An 18,792-nucleotide genomic window follows, 5' to 3' on the forward strand; every position below is an offset into this window, starting at 1 on the left:
TAGAGATGTACCGAATGAACAAGTGAGATGGTGGATGAATGAGTGAATGAGTTGATGTCACATGGAGGGGTTGGAATGTTTCTCTAGAGGGTGGGTCAGGGGGCTACTTTTCAGTCAGAGTGGAAGTGGTGAGGGTTAGGAAAACTGGGGCTGTCAGAACATCTGGAAGATGGGGGAACCAGTCCCACCCTGATTGCCTCTCATGAGCTGGGGGGGTCCTGAGAGAAGGGCTGTGCATGCAGTCATTAGATGGTATTTGGAGTTCGCTGGCTATGAGGTACTGGAAGCCAACTGGGCCCCCCGGGGGCAGCTTCTGGCGGCTCCTGTCACCCCCCGCAGCCAGCTCCTTCCCTCTGGGGCTCAGCTTTCTCATCTGTAAAATGGGCTGATGTAAATGGCTGATTTCAAGGCTCCTTCTCAGCTTTCCCTGAAGGCCCCACGGTGGGTGGGCAGAAGAGGCTTCGGGACACAGAAGAGGGGCACCAAGTCCACTTGGGGGGTGAAGGGACTCTCCCAGTCCTGCTTCTTGGCTCAGATGACTCACTTCTGTCTTCTGAGCCAGGTAGCAAGACCACCTCCCTTTGGGGAATGTGCAAAACGAGTCACAGTCCCGCTTCCCATCACCAAAAGGAGAAATTTGTCAGAGCAGGACTGGGTTATAAAGCAGGAATGCTACCTGCCAGCTGTGAGGAAGGCTGCATTCCTGAGTGGCAGCATGCTCCCCACTGGGCTTCATCAGCAGTGGTCGGATGGGGTGCTCTGAGGGCCCCAGATCATCCTCTGGGGGCACGGATGCTGAGACAGCCACAGATCTGCTAGAGGGTTCCAAAGCTGAGGAGGCTGGAGGGCAGAAGCTGTGGGAAGAAACCTAAAGGCAGGGAGGGGTCAGGAGAAGCCAGAGCAGCTGAGGGTCCCAGGAGCTGAGAGGAGCCCAGTCCCTGGGCAGTGGGGATGGGAGGGAGTGATGGTGCTGCTCTCAAGAGGGCACCCAGCCCGGGTGTGCCTTGGACCAGCTCCCAATCCCTCAAGACTGTCTTGCAGGACACAGGAAGCTGGCCTGGGCAGCCACTGGAATTCCCGCTTCCCCCGTCTTGTGCATCCTCCCCAGCCCTGCCTCAGTTAGGACAGTCCTTCCAGAGCTTCTCTCAGAGAATCCCCAGCAGCAGCAGAGGGGAGGCAAAGCTCCCTGGAAGTCTGCTGTTGTTGGAAATCCATGCAAGTTTGCATTCTGCTTTATAACATGCCTGTATTTATTTTATTTTTAATTGAGATGAGATTCACATAACATAAAAGAAACTATTTCAAAGCAAACCAGTGTCATTCAGTACATTCTCAACGTTATGCAACCATCACCTCTACCTAGTTCCAGAATGTTTTCATCACCCCAAAAGGAAACTCTGTACCTATGAAGCAGTGACTCCCCATTTCCTCCTCCCCCATCCCGTGTCCCTGACAGCCACGGATCTGCTTTCTGCCTCTATGGATTCACCTGCTCAGGACATTTCATATCAATGGAGTCATACAATGTGTGACCTTTTGTGCCTGGCTGCTTTCACTTAGCATCCTGTTTTTGAGGTTCACCCACATTGTAGCGGGTGTCAGAGCTTTGTTCCTTTTTATGGCTGAGTAGTAAGTAGTCCATTGTATGGATCTCTCGTTCATCCATTGGTGGACATTTGGATTATTTCCCCCACTTGGTTATCGTGCTACTGTTTGGCTATTTAGAACAGTGCTGCTCTGAGCATGCATTTTCATGTACTTGTGTGAACACCTGTTTTCAGATGTCTTGGGTATGTACCTAGGAGTGGAATTGCTGTGTTACACGGCCATTCTATGTTTAACATTCTGGGAACCACCAAATTGTTTTCCAAGTGGCCATACCATTATGCATTCCCACCAGCGATGTCACCTGTATTTATTTATTTATTAAAAGATTTTTATCTATTTATTTGACAGAGAGACACAGCGAGAGAGGGAACACAAACAGAGGCAGAGGGAGAGGGAGAAGCAGACTTCCCACTGAATAGGGAGCCTGACGCGGGGCTCGATCCTAGGACCCTGGGATCATGACCTGAGCCGAAGGCAGACGCTTAATGACTGAACCTCCCAGGCGCCCCACCTGTATTTATTTTAGTATCAAAACAGCTGGAGTGCATCGGTCACTGTGGAGAGGGCCCCAGAATTATTCTACGGATTTGGGTCTGGATCCATTCCCTCTGCTCCCCCATTTGAAAAGCAAGACCCCCAGGTAACCTGAGCCCCTCTCTGTTAGCAGCAACTCCCCCCTCCCTGGACCAGCTGGTCAGTGACTGTCTCTTGATGCCAAGTCCTCTTTCCACTGTCCTGGCTGATTGAGGCTCCGGGGAACATGAACTTCCAGCTATGGAGACACTTTAGCACCAGCTCATGACACAAAAGCTGAAGGGACCACGCTGCTGGAATGCAGATGGGCAGACACGTGCTGGGGCCGTGAGTAAGCGAGCAAATGAATGGTCGCTCGTCCATTGCTCAGGCAGGACCCAGCTCCCTTGGTGATGAGTCTCCTCTCCCCAGGGACCATTAATGAGGCCCTGCTTCTGGCCGAGGAGACTCCGTTGGGAGAGGCTGCTGGTCTCGTGAGTAAGGCATGGCCTCTCTGGAATCAGACAGATCTGACTCACCCTGTCAGCCCAGAGAACTTAGGTGACCCGTTGTGCCTCGTGCAGGCTCTGTGCCCTCATTTGTAAACAAGGTGCCATGAGTGGGATGCAGAATACACCCACCGTGCATTCGTGAGAATGAAATGGAACTGTCGTTACTGTGCCTCCCTCCACCACGGCCCCCCTGCTCGCAGTTGTCATCGTCTATAGGGGTGTCTAGACTGAGCTGGAGGGCAGGATTCATGTCCGTGACCCCCTGTCCCCCAGCTCAGCATGTGGCAAGGGCAGGAAGGGCCAAAGGGAGTCAGTGTGACTTCTGGGTCTGGGGCTGGGACGGCTGAGTACCTGGTGGTGCCCTCAACCAAAATGGGGGACAAGCAGGTTGGGTTGGAGGGAATCAGGATTTGGGGGTCATTTGTAAGTTGCCCTGATGTAGCAGGTGGAGCTGAGCCGGAGACAGTGGTGTGCTCAGGTCTGGAACTTCTGGGGGGAGCTCAGCATCAGTCCCACATCAGGACTGGAGGTATCAGAGGAGTCAGATTACATTGTTGGCTCGATTACCCACTGCCGACCCCCCACACTTTGGAAAGGTTATATTTGCCTTCTCCACTAGTGTCAGGCCCCACGTGGAATCTGCTGCAGCCACTTCTGAGCGGCGGCTCGAGAGCCATCCGGTGGTTCCCCTCTAGCGAGGGAGCCTAGCGCCCGGGGGCTGCCCTGCCTGCCGGGGGCAGGAGGGAAGGCCCGTGTGTGGAGCACAGCCTCAGCCCATGGGTGCCGCACCCAGGAACGAGACCTTGTGCTGCAGACCCTTGAGACTTAGAGTTGGCTGTCGCTGGAGGGGAACAGCTCCCAGCCTGTGCCCAGAGGCCCCTGCTCATAGTCACATGGGCCTTGGAGGCAGGGCTTCCCCACGGCTGCTCTGGGTCTTGGCCAAACGCCCTGTGATCTCCCCAGCACAGGCGAGCATCAGAGGTGTGGGAGTTGCCACCACAGGCTGCGTGGCTCCCATCCCCGGGTTCTGATGAGGTTTGAGGCTTCCTGCCTCACCTTCCTCCCCTCCTGGGGGTGCGGCTGTAGCAGGAAAGCTCGGCCCGGGGTGTCCCACTACTCCTGCAACAGTCGACAGTCGCCTACCCCTTCTGTTTCAGGGTCAGCCTGTGGGACATGGAATGCAGGGACCCGGGGTCTGGCTTGGCTCTCCTTTGCTATCTGCATCTCACAAGGAGTTCCGAATCCAGCCCCCTGGCCGTGACAGTCATATTACAGCACAAGGCCCCGCAGGCTTTCTGACGCTGAGCCAACATGATGTGTGGAGCCCTGGGACTGGCTGGGGTCACTAACGGGGGACACAGAGAAGGCAAAGGACAGAGCCCGTGCAGCATGGGGACCGGGAAGGAGGGATGCCCAAGGGGCAGGAAGAGAACTCACTGGAAAGCTGAACCTTGCCTACCCTCTGTGACCCCACTCTGTGTCTGGCCTCTAATCTGCTCAGCCCCAGAACCTGCCAGTCACGGAGACAGCAACACTGTTGCTCACCGTGTCCCCCCAACACACACTTCTCTGGACAAAACAGCCTGTCTGGAGTCCTTCGATTGGTCCCTGTGGGATATGGCTCCCACTCCCCTCCCGTGCAGCACCGGGGGTGGGGGGGTGGGGAGGTGAACCAGCATCATTCAGAGGGTGAGTTTAAGGCGGAGGCCAAGGCTTTGCTAACTTCCAGCCAGCTCTACCCAATCTGAGCAGAACAACCCAAGCAGAGGTGGGCAGAGGTGGGTGGACTATGCTGAGTATGGCTCATGAGTTCTAGTCGGGACTAAGGCCTCCCAGAAACTTCTAATCATACAGACCCACAGGAGCAATTTTCCTAGCTCACTTCTCGGATTCTGAGGCGGCCCCTGTCCCGTCTGTCCCATGGCTGAGATGGCAGGGCCTTTAGAGCAGAGCTTTCTGCCTCTGCATAGATACCGCTTCACCTTCCTTTCCACCCCAGTCACAGCTCATCGATTAGCTAAAAGCACAGGCATGCTGTGTGACCTGGAGCAAGGAAGTAACCTCTCTGGGCGCCCTTGACCTCATGTGTGCAAAGAGGGTCAGAATGCTAGGGAAGCCTGCTCTAAAGTAGGTGAATTTTTTTCCTGAGGTCTGATCAATCACAAAGTGATGCCATTCAATTCAACCCAATAGAACCCTGAACCCTGGGCTTAGGAAAGCTTGGAGCCACCCATCTGGGCAGAAGAACAGAAACGCACAGAGGAATTGTCAGAGCAGAGCCTCGGACAGAGCACAGTCTGGCCTTCAACACACAGGTCAGGCTAGAAGCACAGTAGGAATCAGGGCTGGAATAGTCAGGAAGGCTTCCTGGAGGAGGTGGTACTTTTCTCAGATCCCTACCATTTCTAGACCCAGAGCTCCTGAGGCCCCAGGTCATAATCCATGGCCCTGTCACTGGTGGATAGATGCTGAGTAAACAGTGACGAGTTCCTGGGATGTCGTATTTCTTGTTCCTCCAATTTTAATTAATAATTCTAAATTTTACAAGCAACACAGCATACAGGCTGCTTGAGAAAAGAGAAGAGGAGGCCAGGGTGTCCTTGAGCGAGGCCTCAGTCTCATGTCCCATGCTTTCCTCTGGGGTACTGAGGTTACTGATTCATTTTGTCTCCTTCCAGCCCCCTCCTCAGAGCCCTCTACTTGGCTGCAGAGGTGCCTACCATCACTCTTGCCCCTCCTTTGTGGCTCATGTGACCACCTGAGGATGGACATGGAAATGCCCAGAGGCAAGTGCTGGTGTTCTGGGCAGCGTGGGTGCCTCGCTCATCTAGTTCGTCCCTTATGCCAGCTATGGGGCATACCTGGGGACATGGCTGCCCCGGGAGCTCAGGAACATCCACTGGGGCCCCCGGGGCAACAGTTCCCTGTGGCTCCTCACCTGCCCAGGGAGCCCCCACCTCGTCCTCCAAAGCTCGCCCTCTCCTCCCACCCCCAGTGAGCTCCGGTGCCCTGTAAGACAATCCCAGGCCTCGGAACACGAAGAGGCAGTGGAGGAGGCTTGGCTCAAGTCAGACATGCTGTCATAACACAGAGAATGGCCCAGGGGTGGAAAACTATCCAGACACAGGTACATCTGTCCCTGTCTACCAACTTGTCTCCCTGCTCCCTCCCTCCCTCTTCATTCGGTTCTCTGGTCGCCGGTCAGGGATGCTGCTAAAATGTCACGTGCTCCCGCAGCCGCTCTGTTCCAGGTTTCACCAAGTGTAGGCTGTGAGAGAGGTCCTACCCTGCATGCTGCTGGCTGCTGTCACTTCCCCGGCCGTGGCAGTTCCCCACTGAGGGACACTCGGCTGTTTCCAGCCAGGGGTTACTAGGGTTACAGCTGCTGGGAACACGTGTGTGAGCTTTGACGTGAACAGTTTTCATTTTCTTCCAGGATGAATACCCAAGGGTGCAATCGTTGGGTTGCAGGGCAAGTGCCTGGTCACTTTTTATTTTTTTATTTTATTTTATTTTTTTTAAAGATTTTATTTATTTATTTGACAGAGAGAGAGATAGCGAGAGCAGGAACACAAGCAGGGGGAGTGGGAGGGGGAGAAGCAGGCTTCCCGCGGAGCAGGGAGCCCGATGCGGGACTCGATCCCGGGACCCTGGGATCATGACCCGAGCCGAAGGCAGACGCTTAACGACTGAGCCACCCGGGCGCCCCCTGGTCACTTTTTAAAAGAAACTGCCGAACTACTTTTCAGGGTGGCTGGAAACCATTTACGTTTCTGTAGCAGTGGGTGGATGATCCAGTTTTTCTGCATCCTTCCCAGCATTTGGTGTTACTGCTGTTTTTTTCTTAAGATTTCATTTGTTTATTTGAGAGAGACAGAGAGAGCATTAGAGGGGGGAGGATCAGAGGGAGAAACAGACTCCCTGCTGAGCTGGGAGCCCGACGCGGGGCTCAATCCTGGGACTCCGGGATCATGACCTGAGCCGAAGGCAGACGCTTAACCGAACAGGGGGTCACGGACATGAATCCTTCCACACGGGCGCCCCACCACTACCTTTTATTTTAGCCTTTCTATAGGTGTGCACTGGTTGTAACACTTCACGCTCCCAACGGCAGCGCGTGAGAGTTCCGGTTTCTCCACACCCTCAACAACACTTGGTATGGTCGGTCTTTTCCATTTTGGCCATTTGAGTGGTGTGCAGTGCTATCTCATTGTGGTTTTGATTTGCATTTCCCCAATGATTAAAAAGGCTGAGCATCTTTTCAGGTTCTTATTTGCCATCCATAGAGCTACATCGATGAAGCATGTGTTCAAGTTCTAGAAAATTGGGTTGTTTGTCTTCTTATTATAAGTTATAAGAGTTCTTTCTATGTTCTAGTTGGGTCCTTAGTTAGATACACGTCTTGCAAATTTCTCCCTGGTCTGCCTATTGCCCTTTTATTTTCATTGTGGGGTCTGTCCCTCACCCAAACTTCCTTTTTCTTTATAGCCTCGTCCCACTCTGACAGGTGTGTTTACTGCCTGCTTCCCCTCCTACAGTGTCAGCCCCGTGAGTTCAGGGGATGGTTCTCGGGCTGTGTCCTCAGCTCCTAGCAGAGTGTGCACTCAGTACAGATTTGTTCAGTGGCCATGCTGGTCCCCCTGGCCATATCACAGCTGCCAGGGGCTGGGGGACATGGATTGGTGAGTGGAGACCCTAGAGCAGGCTGTTGGAAACTTCCAGGTCAGCACTGGGGAGGCCTGAGCTGGGGCCTGTGCGTGAGTGGGGATGGGGCAGAAAAAGGGCCGGAGAGACTTTCCAAGGTGCATTGGCGAAGCTCCCTTCCTCCCTTCTCCTGCCAGCAGAGCCATCCCACTAGCCACACACACCCCACCTCTGCCCAGCGCTGACATGGCAGCCCTACCTGCTGGCCTGCCGACAACACAAGTTCCTGCAGGAAACTGATGGGGGAGGGGGTGTCCGAAAGGCACAATTAGCTCCTTTTCCGTTGGAGCATCTATAGCATGCATGTGTAATGCGGGGACTTAAACGCACAGGGTGAGGTTGTGTGTGTGCGGTGTATGTGATCCATGGCAGCTGTGGTCCAGGGCATATGATGCATGGATGTCTGGCTTCTTACACCAGTGCGGCCCATCTGTGTTATGATGTGGGTCTTCCCACACAATAAAGCAACAACTTCTTCTCCAGGATGGAAGGACTGTTGGCTGCTCTCTGCTGTCTTTTCTGTCCCCCCTCCTGGGGACCCTGTCGGTGACTCTGGGCCTTCTCTCCTCTCTGACAGTGCCAAGCTCCCTCTGTAGCCAGATAGCCCCTGGCAGCCGTACCAAGCAGATACCCGCTTTGCACCTTGGCCTGGGTACTCTCAGTCCTCTGTTTTTCAGTCTGTTAAAGGGGAATAATACCTACTGCGTACGGTGACTGTGAATATGAAGATGTGTAGGAAGCGTTTAGAATGTGGCACGTAGTAAGGGCTCAGTAAACAATCATGAACACAGGCACACAAAAGCAGGTCTGTTCCTAGCACTCCAGTGTTTCACCTGCAGCCCCTGTCGTGTGCCCACGAGACCACCATAGTACGGAAATGAATGGAGTTGGTCCCTGGGCTCGGGATGCTGAGCCTCGTTGTTTCACGCACACACATATTTACTCCTTTGTTCAACACACACTAGGGCATGCTCATGGCAGCTGGGAGGAGGCGAGGACACCAATGACTGCACCACGTGACACGCACGCCAGGACGCCAGCACCGTGCCAGCCCCTTATCTACCCCGAGAATGCTCAAGGCAGCCAGGTGGCACCACCTCTCAGTAATTTTCCACAACTTGAGAGAAGCTGCGTCTCTCTTGCAATAATCACGATGGCGCTTTCCACACGGGGATGCTCCGAGGGCTGAATGAAGGCGCACGGACGGACCAAGTGCTCAGGTGAGTGCCCCGCACCACACAGGGAGCCCACCTCTGCCTTGTTTACTCCCAAGCCACCGTCCCCCACAGTGTCTTGGGCCCCCGAAAGTTCACAGGCTGAACCGCAGACGCTTCCCGGGTGGGTTGGGGGATGTTAACAATCACCTTTAAAGCTTTAAAAATAATGCTGAGGAGCGAAGAAATAATCGTTAACTCCGGCTGGCTCGGGCGGGGCAGGGAGGGCGGATCTGGGAAGGCTGCGCAGAGGAAGTGTTTTTTGATCCAATCGGGTCTTATTCAGGGAAGCTGACTTCCAAGGGGCAGACAAAAGGAGGAGGGGGCCGCCCGAGTAATAGGGCTGCGTGCTCCTGTGCCAAGTCCACGCACGCGTGACCTTGAGTTCGCCCCAGCACCCCAGTCTCACGGACGCAGACCCTGGGGCACAGAGGGGACAGGCCACAGGGCCTCGGGGACCGAACCCCAGCCGGTGCCACTCTCAGCCTGTGCGGAAGCGCGTTTCTGGATGGATGAGGGGAGCGCACGGGGAGGGCCCCCATGCATTCACCAACACCTGGGCTCCGACCGCCCGGCTCCGTGCGAGCTTCTGGGGACCCAGGGACGCCCGTGGAGGGCAGGGAGAGAGACGATAACAAGCGTGCGTAGGTTCTGAGTTCGAAGGGCTCTGAAAGAGCAGAGCGCGGGGCTGGGGAGAGGACCGGCCACTTCAGGTGGACAGGACTCTGGCCGGCAGCCCGTGTTCGGGGCGCGGAGCGCAGCCCGGGGCCGGGGCGCCGAAGCCACGCACAAACGCGGCCCAGGGCGCGGCAGCCGAGCGGCGCTTCCGGCCTCACGGAAACGCTCGCCACGTCCCTACAAAGTGCGCCTGCGCCCATTTTGCAGACGCGAGAAGCGAGGACGCGCAACCCGGCGGGTTCGAAGGCGCGAGCTCTCCGCGCGCCCTCCACCGCGTCTGCGCCGGAGAGCCCGAGGGGGCGGGACTCCTGGGGCGGGGCTGGCGGGCGGGGGGCGGGGCCTTGGCCTCCGCGGGGCCGTTGGTTTCGGGGCGGAACCTCCGCGCGGCGACGGCGGGCGTGCGGGGGAAGACTTTGCGGCGGTGCCGCGGTCGGCCACCGGGAGCGCGGCGGCTGAGGGCGACGCGGCGTCCGCTCCCGCTCCGGTTCCGACCCCGGCTCCCGCCCCGGCTGCGCGCGCAGCCTTCCGCCCGCTGGCCGCCCTCCGCCCGCCCCGCCCAGCGCGGGGAGCGCGCGGCCACCCCGAGACCCCGAGGCGAGGTGGACCGCTGAGCGGGAAGGCGGCGGCGGGAGCTGGCCCCGCAGGTGAGGGGGGTTGGGCGGGGAGGCCCGGGGGTCCGGGCCCAGAGCCCTTTCGGTCCCGGTGACCCCTCCCCGCCTTCCCCGGGGTCCCCCAGCCGCCGAGACGCCCCTCAGGACCGCTGGTCCCCGAGACCCTGTCGCAGTCCCTGGCCACCTCTGCCCCTGCCACTTCCAGGACTCCGGAAGCCCGAAATCATTCAGGATTTCCCCTAGACGCCCGGACCCCCTGAGGGCCTCCTGAGATTGCCCGAGGACCCCCGAGCCCGCCCCGGGTCAGCCGTCCAGGTGCGCAGGCCCCCGATGCCCTCGCTCCCCAGCCCCCTCCCAGAGCCCGGGGCCACCGCCCCCACCCCGGGGTTCCCCCCTGCCTCTCTCTACCGCCTGCTCTGAGCGTCCAGTCCCCGTTCGGCTCATCTCCAGGCAGGGTTTCTCAAACCTGAGGTCCAGGACCCTCGAGGGGCATCTGTGACGGTCTTCCCCGGGGTGTGAAAATTCCTGATGATAAGATAAATGAAGTAGGGGCATCTAATAGGTCACCTGATGACCCTTTGTAACCGGGCAGGGGGTGTGATCTCGGCCCCCACGTTTTCATTTGTGTTTACTGTTGTGTTGAGGCTGGAGCAGGGACGGTGTTTAACTTTTAATGCTCTTTGGTGAGACTCCAGAGGCCCCGCAGAAGAGTCTAGAGAACCTATCTGACCTCGTGGAGGGAGGCAGAACTGCGCAGGTGAGGGAGTTAGGGCAAATCAGACTTTGAGCTTGTCTCCTTGGCTTAATTTTTTCATTCGTGGAGTTTTGTTTTGTTTTGTTTTGTTTTGTTTTTTTGAATGCCCGGTAGTTTCCAGGAATTGGCACGAGCTGGAGATGACAGAGTCCTTGCTCTCAGGGCCCCATGTGGGCTGGATGGACCGGGGAGGCTTAACAAGTAGGTAATTGTCACAGGGTGAGAATAGCTGAGTAGTGGCCTGCAGCCCAGCTGGGGTGGGAGCCCAGTTCCCAGGAAGCGGTGTTCTGGAGGGCTTTTTGAAGGGGAGGAAAGCTGACAGGTAACAGGTGCGCTGATCTTGAAGGTTGAGGTTGAAAAGTTTGCCACAGTCATTCCAGGGTGTGTGTGTGTGTAGGTGTTGCCGCAAAGCATAGCGGATTTTGGAAACAAGTGTGGCTGGAGCAGAAAACCATCCTGGGGGACGGGTGGAGATGGATTGCTTCGTTAATGAAAAGGTCCTCAGGGTAGTATTAGAGGGAATCTTAAGTGGGGTGAATCCATTGTTCCCTGAGGCTCGTGCCCTTGGTCCTTTCTTGAATTACTGCTTCTGTCTCCTGAGGAAATGGTGATGCAGCTCAGGGCTGAAGCAAGGTAGGAGTTGGTCTGTGGGGAGGACTGAGGGAGATTCCAGGGAGACCAGAATGGGGAAATCGGGAAGTTTGGCAGAGTGCAGGGTTTGGGACGCGGCATGGCAAAGAAGGGGGTGGGTGAGGGGGGTCGGGATGCAGGCACTGAGTCGGGCCTGCGGAGGGGAGGGAGATGGGTTTTGTGTTGATGAACAATCACTGGTTGTGGCGGCTGTTGTCTGGAAGCTGGCTGAGAGATAGAGGGTCCCGGACCGGCGTGGTCACGGTGCCGACTGTGGCTTCCTCAAGCACAGTTGTTCTCGAGTCTAGACCCCAGAGACCGCTGTTCAGCCCTTTCCTGGCGGAGCCTACACTCTGCTGCCTGGAGATTGACTTTGGAAATTATTAGTCCCTGTGGGAGAGGTTGTGTCCTTTTGCCCAAAGGGTGGGTGGTCCCGAGGGCTTCATCAGGGTAACTGCTTGTCTGTGTGTCACCGCGAGCCCCACGCCCACGCGGGAGATGCGCACGTGGCACGGGGGGCAGCGTGGAGGGGCAGGTTCGCAGAGATGAAACAGGATGGAGGGTTTGGAGGTTGGACTCAGGGGCCCTGAAGGAAATGGGAAGTCCCTGAAGGAGAGGCAAGTTCAGATGCGCGTTGTCAGAAATGTCCCTCCGGGGACCGTGTGGGACTGGCAGCAGGGTGGCTTTCCGTAGCCCACACAAGTCGTGAGAATGTAGGCAGTGGCCGAGGGCATGGAATTTTGTGTGGTGGTGAAAACATTCTGGATCTGTGTTCTCCGGGGCACTCGTCCCATGTGGCTGTCAGGCACTTAAAGTAAGGCTGGTGGGACTGAAGAACTGAATTGGTAGATTTATTTAATTTTAACTAATTAAATCCAGGAAGGACAGCCAGTCACATCAGGGTGTAGTGGGAAGCATCCTGTTTTAGGCTGTGTTCTTTTAAATGTTACCCTTTTAATGTTTCCAGCAACCTTAGGAGACGTGAGATAGGATTCCTTTTTTACAGATGAAGGAAAGAGAGACCCAGAGTAAGTTACCTACCCCTGTGTTAAGTAGTACAGCCAGCCCTGGTTGTTTGAACTCGGAAGTCTGGGCTCTTTCCTAGAGACCCTGCTAGAGCCTGGAGCCTCTCCTTGCTGGGAGAGTGAGGTCCTTTTGAGAGGTGGCGTTGGTTCCTGCCCAGCCCTGTGCGTCTGGTCTGTCCCCGCTGAAGTCAGCATGGACCGTGGGGTGTTGAGCCGGCCTAGATCAAACAGAAAACTGTTGGGAGCTGGTGGTTTTGCCTGCAGCCTCTTAGACTTCCTCATGGCAGCTGCTGTTCTTAGCATTTCTGGAAAATGAGCCGCGTAAGGGAGCCGGCGAAACTGCTAAACGCCATGGTCATTTGTGAAGATTTGGTGGTAAAAAGAGGTGCCTTAGTTGCAATGAGTGCTTTAGAGGAAGTTTTGGACTCACAGGGGAGCAGGTAGTGCCCAGGATAGTGCAAGGTTAGGGGCATGAGCCCGGAGCGAGTTTCTAGCTTGTCTCTAACTCCTCTGGGGGCCGGGACTAGGTCACTACCTCCCAGAATCTCTGATGTCACTGCTCTGAAATTAGGGCATCTGGCACCCCGTAACCATTTGCATCCCTCCAGCTCTAGGATTCTGTAATGTTACATCTCATTAGAGGTTTGCTTTCTAGAACACCTCTTATTTTTCTTGGGATGGCTAAACGCTGGCGGGTCAGCCTGCCTTTGGCCTTTGTGGTGGTGTATCTCACCATTATTGTCTTCTCATTAAGTAACGTGTCTATCTGAGTTAATTCGACGTGTCTCATCTGCTGGACACGCTGCAAAACAGAACGCTAGTGGTTGGCGAGGTTGCTGGTAAAATGTCAGGTATATTTGTTTGCCGTTCTGAGCTGCACTCAGGTCAGGAGGAAGCGCACAGGACTCTATTTACCATTGGTGACTGGCCTCTGGAAGGGTTTGCTGTCGGCCTCGCCAGATGAGGGCAATAGGAATGACCACTTTGCGGGGTTCTTGACAGGATTAAGTGAGATAATGCATGTAAAGAGCCAAGTACTTCCCCCTGAAGCTAGTAAGGGTACAGGAAATGTCAGTAACTCATGTTGCCATTGTAACCAAACTGCGACTTGGACATTTCCTGTGAGTGGTGGGTTTTATTGTTTTCTTCCTTTGGGATATATGCCCAAGCAACTCTGGAGGCACTGGTTTCAAGAAACAAATGAATACATTATAACTGTTACAAAGAAGCTTTTTTTTTTTTTCTGTTGTAACTTATTTTGACTGCATTTAAAAAGTGATTGGTCAATTGTCATGTGTTCAAATTGAGGTTTTGTGTTTTCTGTGAATTGAAGGAAAACCAATCCTGCCAAAGATGCCTTGTTAGTAACGGCTGGTAGGAAGTCTAAGCAGAACTGTGGCTACGTGAGTATGTGGTCGAGCTGGAAGCCCCCAGATGTTGAGGGTGGTCCGCCGCTGCGTCGGTATTTTGTATATAGCGGTAAACATTTTACAGCTGATTAAGAATCTCTGGGATAGTGGACTCACCTGAAGTTTTCACAGACAGCTGACACGTTTGGAAACCGGTTCAGAGAGGTGTCCCTGCTGGGGAAGGGGTGGTGGTTGCCGCGTGGTGGCCCCAGTGCTGCCTCTGTTGTGGTCTCTGGGCTAAACCTCTCTTTTGCAGTTCTGGAAGCTTGATTGTTGTCCATTTGCACCTTGTTTCCAGATCAGGCGAACCTAGTCATGCTAATCAAACTCGCCAGAAATACCTTTATCACTCCCAGATGATTCATTTGGGGTTGGAAGTATGGCTGTCAGATGTCCTCGGAAGCCTACTCTGCTTACCCAGTGATTTCTGCTTCTATGCCCCCCACCCCTGAGTCCACATGGGGGGCCAGGTTGCTATGAAAAAGGCAGTTTGGGGGCGCCCGGGTGGCTCAGTCCTTAAGCGTCTGCCTTCGGCTCAGGTCATGGATCCCAGGGTCCTGGGATCGAGCCCCGCATCGGGCTCCCTGCTCCGCGGGAGGCCCGCCTCTCCCTCTCCCACTCCCCCTGCTTATGTTCCCTCTTTCACTGTGTCTCTCTCTGTCAAATAAATAAATAAAATCTTAAAAAAAAAAAAAAAGGCAGTTTGTGGGAATCCCATCAGAGTAAAAGGAGAGGACGGTGTTAACCAGCAGTGTTGGTGTCAGGAGCTTTGGGAGTCGCCGGAGTGTGCTGTAGGGGGACCTGCACCGGGAAAAGACTTCTTTATGCTTCCCAGGGCTCCAGGCCTGCCTTGGTGGAGCGAGAGTACAATGGCTAGGTTTTGGCCTCCTTGTAGGACATCCCAGTCCTTAGGAACCACACTGGTTCCATGGATTACACTTAATACTAATAACAGTCAACCCTTGAACAACATGGATTTGAACTGTGTGGGTCCACTTACACACAGATTGTTTTCAGTAGATCTGTTGGACGTTATTTTGAGATTTGCGACAATTTGAAAAAAAAAACAGACAAGCTGCATAACCTTGAACTAAAACATTCAGAAAAAGGTATATCATGAATGCGTAAGGTATTTGTAGATACTAGTCTGTTTTATCATTTACTACTATAAAGTCTACACAAATCTTATAAAAAAGTTAAAATTCATCAAAATTTATAGACTGTACATGACTTCGTTCTCAGCGGAGAGAAAATGTAAACAAACGTAGAGATGAAGTATTAAAACGTAACTGCATAAAATTGACTGCAGTAACCCTGTCCGGCTGTCCTTATTTTGTAGCTAATGCCTGTTGCACGTGTGGGGAGGTCGAGGACTGCCCGATCTGCCTGAAATGTCGTGCCCTAATCTCCCCGTGAACGGTTCATCTCTCTGTAAATTTTGTGTCTCAGTAAAAAGTGATCCCTTGTGGCTCTTGCTATTAGTAGTTCAGTTTTTTGGGGAGTCAAAAGTGAGACGCAGATTTTCAAGCATGCAGGGTGCCTCTAACCCGTCCCCCCACCGCTCCCCCAGTCTTCTGTCTTCTGTGAGCAGCACATCGATACATCGCTTCTCAGCGTGGGTTACTGTGTAACTGTAGCAGGTGGTATTCTTGCTAGTATGTTCTACAAGGGCGTGCCCTGCTGCCAGTCACTTACGGTGACCAGTGTCAGACTTCTTCCACATGTTCTGGGAGCATCTCATTCCATCACTCTAGGGATCGACTACAGGTGAAGTAAAAGCTAACATCTGGAAACTTCAGCAGATATTTGCAGCATCCCCTCCCCTGCTGTGTGAGAGGAGTGTATTTTGTGTATACATCTTAAGTTCAGCCCTCTTCCCCGTAACCAGGTGCTACACAACTCAAGAGCTCTCATCTCCCTTCATAAAACCCATTTATAGAAAAAAATGAAGAGGTTTTTCTAAGGATACTTTTGAGGACCCGACAGATTCTGATTCATGGTTTGTGCTTGTAAAGTGAAAGTGTAATTTGTAATAGAAACTAATTCGTTTTAATTTAACTTTTTTTGTTATGCTAATTTAATAAAGACTATTCTGGACAAACGTTTTCTCCTTCCCCCTCAAAACTGTGGATTGGAACCCTCATTGAGCCATTCATTCCTTTTTTCTTCTCTTGACACTTCTGTCCTCTTCCTTTCCCATCCCTGTGCTCTTGTTGGCAGCGGAGAACAGTGGGGTAGTGAGCGCTTCAAAGGTCACTTCTGCGGATCAGCGTCTGGGCCTGGTTCCGCGGGTCTTCGGCTGGCCTCCCTGGGATCTCCTGCAGTTGTGATCTGGCTGCTGGACTGGCACTGAATAGCCCCAGGCAGCCCCTGACGTGTTGGGTGGACGGGTGCTGGGGTGTCCTGACCGTGTGTCTCAGCTCTCGCCTGGAGGCCATTCACCCTCCCGGGAGGCGAGACCATGCTTTCCGGGGCCCGAGTTCCAAGACGGCTGGCTCCAGAGTCAAAGCACTCACCAGACGCTTGCTTGCCCATCTCTTGTTGGCCAAAGAAGTCACACGATGAGGTCCGGAGTTAGGAGTGCGGGGACTGTGCACGGTGTGGTTAGCAGGAGGCAGGATGGTAGGGGAAGCTCATGAGCGGTCTGATACAGTGGGGTTAGGGAGTTGGGAGGGGGGGCTCTGTGTTGCTAGCTGTAAATAACAAGGGCCGTGTTCATAGTTGATTCTCTTTTGCGTTGGACTCAGTGTGATGAACATTTCTTTCGTGCTGGATGCTGGGGGTTCAAAGAGTAAGGCAGTCTCTGGCTACTCTGAAGCTAGTTCATAATATACTTGTGATCTCAGATTTGAAGCAGAAAACATCCTGTGAGGACTTTTATTCATGGCTTTAGATGAAAAGGACAGGAACTGCTTCTACAGATCTGTGTTGGGGCCTGAGTTTGCTTTCAGAAAATGCTGATAAGTCCTTGAAAAAAAAAATGGGTTGCTATGAAAACTTGGCTTTGGGCCTGCAAACTGTGGTGACGGCACGGTCACCAAGGAAACCGAAAGATGCAGCTTCTAAAAGGTCTCTGAAGGCTTTTGTTGCTGTCGTAGCGAAGCTGATTGGCCTAACAGAGTGGTGTTGAGTATGGGAGCCGACTGGCAGAGGCTCGCTGTCCGTCCTGCATCTGGTACGAGTTGCTTTGGAAATCTCCTTGGCCCTTGGTTTCAGAAGAAGGAGCGATTTGGGGGTACTTTCTGGGTTCTGGTGAGATTTGGCTCTGATGTGAACTCTGCTGAAAGAACAGGAAGTGAGGTCGTGTCTCTAGCATGCAGTGTTAGAATGAGCTGTGGATGTCTAAATATGGGCAGCCGTGAGGCTCATCCCAGCACGTGTGTGGAGACTTCCTATCACTGGGGACTTCCCTGTTGGCGACTTTGATTCTTAAAGGTGCACAGCGGTGTGGAAGTCTAGAGGTGCATCTGCCTGTTGAGGTAGGAGCCTGGGATTCTGTTTGAAGTGCCGTCTGAGGAGCCAGCTCCTGACCTTCATCGAGCTCAGGCAGACAAAGAGGTTTGAGCATTTAAACCAGCAGCAGACTGCACGGGAGGGCAAGCTGGGATCTGTTCTCTAAATGTTCAGTGCTTACAGGGATAAGTTCTTTTGGAAAACCGTGGGATCACATAATTTTGGAGTTAAGTCTAGCCCACAGAAGTTGGAATTGTTCATACCCTTTTGCAGATGTGCAAATGCAGTGTTTAGGTTTCCAGTTTGTACGATAGTCCTGCATAGGACTCCACGAGCACAAAGTTGCACAAGAATTGAAAGAACTACAGGTAGGTTTTTAAAGGTCTTTACCACAGAAGCCGTTTGGGGCATTTCTTAAGTCTCTGGTTGACCAGTGACTGTGAAAAATACAATGTGTGTAGAGGAGGCTGAGATAAAAGGCCCCTTCCCAGGAGTAACTATTCAAAGGGATGTGCATGATTTTGGGGGGCAGGGGTGGGAGGCAGTTCGATTAGTCAGCTGATAAGCATCTCATACTCCAATAGGATTGAGTAGGAATGAGTTTCAAGTTCTGTCCTGAAGTGGGAGGTTAAGAAAGCTGCGTTGTTGGCACGTCAGAGCCTGAGCTGTTTGACTCAGCGAATTGAGCTTCCAGAGCACCTTTCATGGGAGAGATTTTCGAGCTTTCAAAACTTGGTCAGTTAGCAAGAATTCGTATTTTATGGTTGTTAAAACCGAGGATTGGTGAATAGTTAGGTCAGCCATTGAAATCTCAGGGCTGGCATCCAGGGTTTCTTAATGTAGTGGAAAGCCCCTATGTTTGTTTTTTTCCTTAGAAGATATCTAGTAGGTTAAAAAAAAAGATTTGACCCTCATGGCTCTTGTAGTAACTTTGTATCGGGAAGGAGGATGGAGTGAAGGTAGAGAACCAGCCCTAACTTTGCCTTGCTTTCCCTTTGGACAGGCATCTGGGAGCAGCATTTTTCTTGCCTGTGGACTGAGATTTCTTAGCATTTGGGGAAAGGTCACAGACACCATTGGGAGTTTGATGGAAGCTCTGAACCCTTTCCACGGGCAGGGGTGGGGCGGGACTGGACCGGATGGGACTGGATGGGGCGGGGCAGGGCGGGGCACAACAGGGTGGGAAGAGGCATCCAGGCGTCTACACAGTTGTGTGTACATTGTCAGGGGATACTCTTAGGAACCCATTTAGCTCTAAAATTTAATGATGCCATAAGGTGATTGAGCCTTGTTCGCCTACCCTGGGAAATTATTTTTGGTGACCTGATTCTGAGATTAAAAAAAAAAAAGACTGCACATGTAGAAAGGTGGTTTTCAGGCAGGGCACCCCCATATTCTGCTGACCACTTTTCTGAAAGGTAGTTTGCCAGTATGTGCTGAAATTTTGTACAATATTCTTTAACTCAGCAATTCTCAGAAATCTCTCCTAAAAAAAAAAAAAAAAGATTCCAAAATAGAGAAAAATTTTTGTGCACAAAGTTGGTTGTCAGGAAAATGCTTTTATTATAATGCATGGAAAAAAGTGGGCTATGACCTTTGGACTCAAATGATGGGAAAAATGTAAACCATCTAGAGGCCATATGCAAATGTTCGTAACAGTTCTTGCTCATTGGTAGTAGGG

The 18,792-nt window shown here is 53.2% G+C and overlaps 1 protein-coding gene across 9 annotated transcripts in view; it reads left to right on the forward strand.

Annotated features, from left to right (window-relative positions):
• The first annotated feature begins 8,384 nt into the window (after positions 1 to 8,384).
• Positions 8,385 to 18,792, forward strand: part of SIRAL2 (SIR2 antiphage like 2) — a 40,923-nt gene continuing 30,515 nt past the window's right edge. Inside the window, exons 1-2 of one of the 9 annotated variants that reach the window (XM_081822633.1) lie at positions 9,781 to 9,873; positions 10,046 to 10,155. The gene's annotated coding sequence lies outside the window, so the exon portion shown is untranslated. The other 8 variants (XM_081822636.1, XM_081822632.1, XM_081822637.1 and 5 more) reach the window with 8 other exon arrangements.

This window comes from Leptonychotes weddellii, chromosome 5 (genome assembly GCF_054177405.1).
Source record: "Leptonychotes weddellii isolate Sample4059 chromosome 5, ASM5417740v2, whole genome shotgun sequence".
Lineage (NCBI taxonomy): Eukaryota > Metazoa > Chordata > Mammalia > Carnivora > Phocidae > Leptonychotes > Leptonychotes weddellii.